Source organism: Bos grunniens, chromosome X (assembly GCF_055505025.1).
Source record: "Bos grunniens cultivar Pamir isolate PY7600 chromosome X, Bosgru_T2T1.0, whole genome shotgun sequence".
Classification (NCBI taxonomy): Eukaryota; Metazoa; Chordata; class Mammalia; order Artiodactyla; family Bovidae; genus Bos; species Bos grunniens.
The window spans coordinates 142,460,138-142,469,413 of record NC_141194.1 but is presented as its reverse complement, the minus strand read 5'-3'; the positions used below and the strand labels follow the sequence as shown (position 1 = coordinate 142,469,413).

Sequence of the window (9,276 nt, the reverse complement as noted above, 5' to 3'; positions counted from 1 at the left end):
GGGAGTGCAGAGTCCCAGCCACTGAACCACCAGAGAAGTCCCAATGCTGTTATTTTTAAATCCAGAGTTTAATGCGGTTTTCTTTGGGCAAATTGGCATGGCCAAGGGCTGGAGAGAGCCAGTTCCATAAGGTTCTGGGCCTGGACACTCCCCCTCCCCATTCTTTAGTCCCTCCTTCCTCTGGGATAGGCAACTGGAGAAGACTCTCTTCCTCTGCCAGCAAATGATCCCCTCCCCCACCCCAACCCCCAGCTACAACCCCAACCCCCAACTTGGCTGATGGCCTGCTCCTTCTCCTCACATACCCTTTCCTGGGTGGTTTCTACCTGGGAATTCCATTTGAAGAAGAAAGGCAAGGTCTTCCTGCTTCTCTTAAATAATGTGATTATCCTGCATCAGTGCTCAGGGACCACCCCTCCTGGCTTGAGGCAGCACTCAACCAAGAGCCTTCTTTGCAGTATTAAATTAGCTGGAACCCAGGTTCTCCCCAGGATGTTGAAGGTGACAAAATATATCTGAAGGCCACATGATCAACTCTGAGCTGGGGAAGGAGGGCTAAGTTTTCCACCTCTGGGAGAGGGGAAATGTCTCACACTGGCCTAGACAGAGTTTCCTCTTGCATTTCCTCTACAGAGCCAGGAACTCCCCCTGCTGCTGGAGTGGTTTCCATCTGCGCCCCCACCCCACCCCGCATATCCTCCGCAAAAGGGAAGGTGGTGAACAGAACTGGGAGAGAACCAGATGAACACCCAGCTCCCTCTCCTCCATAAAGCCCTATGAGCAGCCCCTGTAAAAGTGGCCCTTGGGGTCCTTGCCTCTGGGAACACACTCTCCTTCCTTGGAGACTCAAGCGACCCGTCTTGCACATCTAGGTGGTCCCAGTGGTGCAGGGTGGGGGAAGGACGGGTGTTGGAGATGAGGGTGGAAGCGAATGGATGGGTCTCGGTACACCCCTCCTGGGCACCTGGGAAACTTCAGAGATGTGTGTGGCTTACTGATGGTGACTGTGGAGCAGCAGTTTCCATCAGATGCACTAACCCCATGTGACACACAGAACAAATATGCAGAGAATTCACTACTTTATTGAAAACACAGAAAACGGGCCCTAAAATAGTGGGTCAGTGACTCAGCATGTGTATGTAAGACACTTGGCAGGCACTTGGCGGGCCCTGTGTGCTTGATGCTGAGGTATCAGAACTTCAATCTGGCTCAAAGGCACTTTCGACAAAGCTGTCATGGAGACCATTCAAGAGGAAATGGGGCTACAGAAAGGCCACCGGTGGTAGGGGACCAGGCAAGGCCGTGAGGGCAGCCGGAGTGAATGGAGGCTGGTAGAATCCAGGGCAGAGGAGGCAGAAACAGAGGGGGTAAGGGCAGCATGGGCATCAAGGGTGGCACGGGTGGCATCAAGGGGGGCACGGGCGGCAAGGGCATCACATCCAGGGGTATCGGCTCCAGAGGGACCCAGACCCAATCCGGCTCCTGAACGAGGACGGTGTTGCAGGGTCCACCCCTGTTGCTGACCACACGGTGGGCCGGGAGCAGGGGCGGCGCATCTCTGAACCTCAGTGCTCTCTGATATTTCCTCCACTTGGCCCTTCTATGATTAAACCACACCTCCAGTCAGAGAGAAAAAGGGGGCTGGGTTAGTACATGGACCAGTTAATGTCAGACAGGAAAAAACGGAGCAGGGAAATCTTGGTGACTTGAAGATGGGAAACTACACCAGGAGAAGAAGCTATTTCCTTCTGGTTAAAATTTTTTAGGACATTTACTTAAAGGCCCTCCCATCAGCCCCCCTACCCCCCACCCCCAGCAAGTGAGCACTGATGATGTGCCTGGCTCTGGACTGGCTTCTCGCCTTGTCTCTCCTCCCACCTATTACTATTCCTGCCACTAACGCCACTCACTAGGCAGGCGCACCTTCGTGATGGGGGAAGTTGAGCACATGATAAAGTGGGTGCCTTTTAAAATCATACTGAGAGGAACGGGACCCATTTTGAATGACCCATCTTTGGTGCACAGTAAATAATCAATAGGCATGGGCTGGGTTTGTAAATAAAAGCTGTCCTCAGGGACTGCTGTGACGGTTATAGAGACGGAGCTGGTGTTGCCAGTGAGGTTTGGTCGTGGGGGCCCAGGGACTCTGTGGCTCGTCTGCTGACACCAGTGGAGTGGAAGCCCTGGACACAGCCTCAGTACCAGACTGCAGATCACAGAGGTTTAGACTGCTGCTGCTTAGTGCCTTCAGTCCGTCCGACTCTGGGCGACCCTATGGACTGCAGCCTGCCAGGCTCTTCTGTCCGTGAAACAAAGTCGGCCCAAAGTGACTAACATTCTTAAAATCTCGGCCAGCCAAGAGATGGCGGAGAGGACGCAACCACTGTTGCCTTTCTCAGCTCTGCACTCTCCACCCTGCCCCGCCCTCCAAATTTGCCCAGGCTCAGGACCCAGTCAGCTCCCTCTGCTCTGGGTGCGGCTGCAGGACCTTGGACCAGAGTCTCTCGTGCCCAGCACAGCCCTGCTCTCTAGGCGCTGCCTCTCAACCAGGAGAGCCTCATTGTCCTCTCAGGATTAAGGCAAGAGCATGCAACCTGCACATTAGGAAGAGAATTGATAAACACGTTGGTCAGGATTCACAAAATGGCTCCTACCGAAATATGAGCCAACTTTCAACAACTGAAAGAAAAACCTGTGCTGTGGGTGCCACTGCTCCCTCAGCATCCCACTTGTTGGAATTACATCATATTTAATGTTTTTGGATGTTTTCACTCTGCAAGTTTTACATGAAACCAAAGGCCTCCTCTCTCTATCGCCTCATTTTTCCTCTCCCATCTTAGTATCTGGGCCCTTCTGATGCATGAATAGGTAGTCTTAAGGAGCCACATTAATAGAGCTCACTTTGGAGGCGGGGGGATAGAGTGTACCAGGGATCAAATCTGCATAAAGATAAGCAAAATGCAAAACTGGCTAACTGAAGTGCTGGTGGCTACTACTTCCATATTCCCAGTACTGCTTTCATAGAGTAACTCTTGCTGTATGTGAAAACAAGGGGAGGTGTGCATTAAATATTTCTTTGGGAAATTCGTGCCATAGAATTTGGAAATAGATGGGAACATTCTCTCTTTTCCCTTATTTGTTTCCTGTGGGTCCTGTTCCCCTTCAGAACTCCACTAAGAGACGACTATGTAAACCCTGGAGAAGCATGTCACCAGGTTTTCTCTCCCAGTGAGCTTGCTTTGCCTTCATGAGAGACCACAGGCCCGGGCGTCTCAAGCCCTGGCCAGACCTGACTGTGAGCCCAATCCCTGGCCTTAGGCTCCCAGCCTTGCTTAGCAGACCCCCCACCCCCATCCCCACCCCCACCCACACCCCCATCCAACCAGGTCTGCAGCCCGCGTCCATCACTGCCCTCACACAGGGGCTCGGCAGCAAAGCACATAATAAAACCCTCCAGATTTTTCTTCTTTCTTTTCTTAATTTTCTACTTTAAAAAAATATTCCCTTGATACAACTTACTCTGTTCAAAGAACAAATATTCACTTTCTGTGCCTGGAGGTACCAAGTAGTCATTACCATCTAAGTAAATGGGCAAGTACTTCAAATTAACACAAGTAATGTTAACACAAATTAACACAAGTCCATGGTTGAGAGCCATGGACCATGGGCCATCAGAGAGAAATTCTTCAAAACCAATCCCTGAAAATAGTATGAAAAGGGCAGAAAAAAATCCTTAGACATTAGAAATTGCTCAAAATAATATTCACTCATACATCGGGTAGTTTCATAATGTTGCATATATGCAGTATCTCCAATAAATATATTAATGGTGCCCAATTTTCTCAAACTCAACTTTAAAAAATATGTATATATATATATTTAGACAAATTCCTAAGGGTTGCAAACCTCTCCTTCATCTCCATCATAATGTACAACCTACTATGTTAGCAATGTTTTCAGGCTGCACTTCAAACAATTTGAGAAAATTAAAATTTACAGCTGAAACTCTACACTGTTGTGAGTGTGAGTATGTGTGTGCTCAGTTGTGTCTGACTCTGCAACCCCACAGAGCCTGCCAGGCTCCTCTGTCCACGGTATTTTCCAGGCAAGAATACTGAAGCAGGTTGCCATTTCCTACTCCAGGAGGTCTTCCTAAAATAGGGATGGACCCCACGTCTCTTGTGTCTCCTGCGTTGCTCTACCAAACACACAAAAACAACAGCAGGAGGATCGGGCACTTGGGATTTTAAATCATGCCCCTCCCCATCAGTCTCAGCTAAACTAAACGTACATTTGTTGCTCATATGTTGCGTCCTGAGGTGAATTATTCCCTTGCCCAAATGGCTGAATACTTGAAAATTCACTCCTTGCAGAAAGAGCTGATGCCTGGCTTAAATATTTTAAATAATTTACTATACTTGGACCCCTTGCATGCTTAGTCGCTCAGTCGTGTCTGACGCTTTGTGACCCCATGGACTGTAGCACACCAGGCTCCTCTGTCCATGGGGATTCTCCAGGCAAGAATATTGGAGTGAGTTGCCACTCAAGGGGTGGACCCCCTTAAAACCCAGCTATTTGGTGCATTAATTTGAACAATTCCCAAGTCAGACTCAGTCCCAACATGAGTCCACAGAGAATTGCCCCCTAAAGGATATCAGTGTTAGAAAGAGTTTACTTTACTGAAGAGGTATCTATTCTGGCCCCAAAGTCCAGAAGTTCCAATCTTACTTTCCAAACATAGTGAAGGCTACAAAAACAAACCAATCTGAGAATGTCCAGGACAAGGTATCCAGTTCCCGAAGTGGGTTTTAGAATGGCTGTTACGCCAAACTGCTTTTTTCCAGTTTACTCACCTGCATTCTATCTTCAGTCACTCCCATGCGTCTTGCAAGCTCCTGTCTGAGGGGGAAGAATTACAAATACTCAGCATTTGACATTATGCATGAAATGAAATATATGTTATACATTTCTCACTATTTAAAATATTTACTCAGAGAGTAGCCAAGATAACAGCATAAGAAAACTCTGAGCTTACTTCCTCCCTTGGGCACACCAAAATTACAACTATATACAGAGAAGCTATTGATAAGAATGACCTGAAAGATGAGCAGACAAGATCTTCCACAACTACAGATATGAAGAAGGAGACACGGTAAGATGGACAGGAAGGGTGGAGAAGGGGTATAGTAGAGACACACACGCACAGGTCGGGAACCCATACGTGCTGGGCTTAGTCGCTCAGCTGTGTCCCACTCTTTGGGACGCCACGGACTGGAGCCCACCCGGCTTTCTCTGTCCATGGGGATTCTCCAGGCAAGAAAACTGGATTGGATTGCCAAGCCTTCCTCCAGGGGATCTTCCCAACCCAGGAGTCGAACCCAGGTCTCCTGTATTGCAGGTGGATTCTTAACCATCTGAGCCACCAGGCAACCAATATACAGGAGGATAGAAGGAAATGGTAACCCACTCCAGTATTCTTGCCTGGAGAATCCCATGGACGGAGAAGCCTGATAGGCTACAGTCCATGGGGTCGCAAAGAGTCGGACATGACTGAGTGACTTCACTTACTTACTTAATTATAATTGAAGAGATTCACCACAAGAAGCAAGGAGTCTGAGCACACTAGATTTCCTAGCCTGGGGTCCTGAGCTGGGAAGATAAGCCCTCGGAACATTTGGCTTTGAAGGCCAGCAGGGCTTCCTTTCAGGAGACCCAGGAGCTGTGAGAAACTGAGACTCCACTCTGAAAGGGTGAACCCAAAATCTCACATGCTCCGGGACCCAGGGCAGAAGCAGTGATTTGAAAGGAGCCTCGATCAGACCTACCTGTTGATCTGGAGAATCTCCTGAAGAGGCAAGAAACAACTACAGCTTACCCTGGGGACACAGATGCTGGCAGCAACCATTTTAAGGTGCTTGTTGGACCGTGAGCACTCTGCTGCTGGCAAGGGCCAGTTTGAAATCCTCCCTCTAGATTATTAGTACTGTGACCCAGCCCTCCCCCCAGTCTATTGGCACTAATCCTGGCACACCCCAAACCAAGCCGCTAGCCAGGCAGGGTCACAGCCTCACTCAGCAACAAGTCATTTGCCATAGGAGCTTCTGAGTCCCCAGTCACCCAAGAACCACGCTTGCCCACCAGAGGTCCCAGGACCCAGCCCCAAACACCGGTGGGCCAGCAGCCTATGCACTAGGCAATGCCTGGTAACCACCAGACCAGGGGTCCACCCATGGTACTCAGCCCACCACAATGGAAGGGCTCATGCAGCCCATATAGAAAGCACTCCTGGAGCATATAGCTCTGATGACCAGAGGAAGTGACAGAGTGTATTTAATGTGACCAAAGGGGGAAAATCTACAGCAAAGAATACTCTACCTGGAAAAGCTATCATTCAGAGTTGAAGAAGAGATAAAGACTTTTAGAGACAAGTAAAAGCTAAGTGTTCAACACCACAACATATGCTTTACAAGAAATGTTAAAGGAACTTCTCTAAGCAAAAAAGAAAAGGCTATTACCACAAATAAGAAAAGAATAAAAAGTAAAGTTATAAGCTTTTACACAGCAAAGGAAGCCATAAAGAAAACGAAAGTCCATAGGTTTACAAAATAGAACAAAGTATTCATGAATGATGCAATCGGCATGAGCTAAAATTTCAAAATATGCAAACAGCTCATTCAACTCAATAACAACAACAAAAAAACAACCCAATCAAAAAAATGAGAAGACCTAAATAGACATTTCTCCAAAGAAGACATGTGTGCGTGTGTGGGCACATATGTGCTCTATCGTGTCCAACTCATTGTGAATGTATGGGACTGTAGCCTGTCAGGCTTCTCTGTGTGTGGAATTTCCAGGACAAGAATCCATGTGGTCACAAAGAGTTGGACACAAATGTGCACACACACACACACGTCTTCTTTGGAGAAATCTCTGTTTTGGTCTTCTGCCCCTTTTTTGATTGGGTTGGGTTTTTGTTGCTGTTATTATTAAGTTGTATGAGCTATTTCTGTAGTTCGGAAATTATGCCCAGACATTTTTTCAAAGAAGTCATATAGAGGGCCATCAAGCACATGAAAAGATTCTCAACACTGCTCATCCCACATCTGGGCATATATCTAGAAAAGAGCAAAATTCTAATTAAAAAAGATACACATACACCAATGTTCATAGTGGCACTGTTTACAACAGCTAAAACATGGAAGCACTCTAAGTGTTCATCAACAGATGAATGGATAAAGATGTGGTATGTATATACAATGGAATATTACTCAGCCATAAAAAGAAGGAAATTCTGCCATTTGTGACCATGTGGGTGCACCTGGATAGTGTTAGACAAAGTGAATTAATTCCAACAACGACAAACATTATAAGATACCTCTTACATTCAGAATCAAAAAACAGTAAAATGAACTCTTTTACAAAACAGAAACAGATTCACAGAGGTAGAAAACAAATTTATGGTTACTGAGGAGAGGGAATAAATTGGGAGTATGGGATTAACAGATGCACACTACCGTACATAAAATAGATAAAAAAGAAGGATTTCCTGCATAGCACAGGGAAGGTTATTCAGTATCTTATAATAAACTCTAATGGAAAAGAATTTGAAAGAGAATACATATACAAACATACGCGTATGTAAGCATAACCGAATACACTAGCTATATAAACCTCATGGTAACCACAAACCAAAAATCTATAATGGACTCACATACAACAAAAGAGAAAGGAATCCAAACATTACACTAAAGAAAGCCATCACATCACAAAGGAAGAGAGCAAAGAAGAAGAAAAGAACAAAAAGAAAAGAATTAACAAAATGGCAGGAAATATATACCTACCAATAATTACTTTAAATATACATGGAATAAATGCTTCAATTAAAAGACACAGACTGGCTGACTGGACACAGAAACAAATCCCACATACACGCTGCCTACAGGAGTCTCCCTTCAGATCTAAATACTCAGACAAAAAGTGAGAGGATGATTGAAAAAGGTATCCCATGCAAATGTAAATCAAAAGAAAGCTGGGGTAGCAACACTTGTATCAGATAAACTAGTCTTTCAAACAGAGACCATAACAAGAGAGAGACATTACATAACGAACATAGAATCAACTCAAGAAGATGTAACAACTGTAAATATATAGGCACCCAACATAAGAGCACCTAAAATATATACAGTACATACTAACAAACATAAAGGAGAAACTGACAGTAAACATGGTATTCAGGACTGTGACACCCCACTTACATCACCGGACAGATCATCCAGACAGAAAATCAGTAAGGAAACACTGACCTCAAATGACATATTAGACTTAATGGACTGATAGAGCATCCCATCCAAAAGCAGCAAATACATGTTGACATTTTAGGAATGTCGACATTTTAGGAATCAGTGAACTAAGGTGGACTGGAATGGGTGAATTTAGCTTAGATGACCATTATATCTACTACTGTGGGCAGGAATCCCTTAAAAGAAATGGAGTAGCCATCACAGTCAACAAAGGAGTCCGAAATGAAGTACGTGGATTAAATCTCAAAAACGACAGAATGATCTCTGTTCATTCCCAAGGCAAACCATTCAATATCACAGTAATCCAAGTCTATGCCCTGACCAGTAATACTGAAGAAGCTGAAGTTGAACGGTTCTATGAAGACCTACAAGACCTTCTAGAACTAACAGCCCAAAAAAGATGTACTTTTCATTAAAGGGGACTAGAATGCAAAAGTAGAAAGTCAAGAGATACCTGGAGTAACAGACAAATTTGGCCTTGGAGTACAGAATGAAACAGGGCAAAGGCTAACAGAGTTCTGCCAACAGAGTTCTGCCAACAGAATGCACTGGTCATAGCAAACACCCTCTTCCAACAACACAAAAGAAGACTCTACACATGGACATCACCAGATGGGCAATACTGAAATCAGACTGATTATATTCTTTGCAGCCAAAGATAGAGGAGTTCTATACAGTCAGCAAAACCAACACTGGGAGCTGACTGTGGCACAGATCATAAACTCCTTATTGGCAAATACAGACTTAAATTGAAGAAAGTAGGGAAAAGCACTACACCATTCAGATATGACCTAAATTAAATCCCTTACAATTATACAGTGGAAGTAACAAATAGATTCAAGGGATTAGATCTGATAGACAGAGTGCCTGAAGATCTATATGGACAGAGGTTCATGATATTGTACCGGAGGCAGGGATCATGATCATCCCCAAGGGAAAAAAATGAAAAAGGCAAAATGGTTGTCTGAGGAGGCCT

The 9,276-nt window shown here is 45.4% G+C and overlaps 1 long non-coding RNA gene across 1 annotated transcript; it reads right to left on the bottom strand.

Moving 5' to 3' along the window:
- Positions 1–1,062: 1,062 nt before the first annotated feature.
- On the bottom strand, positions 1,063–5,027 carry LOC147341534 (uncharacterized). The gene is made up of 2 exons (XR_015159854.1): positions 4,854–5,027; positions 1,063–1,617 (listed from the first exon to the last, which is right to left on the bottom strand). It is a non-coding gene; the product is annotated as an uncharacterized LOC147341534 (long non-coding RNA).
- Between the last annotated feature and the right edge of the window lie 4,249 nt (positions 5,028–9,276).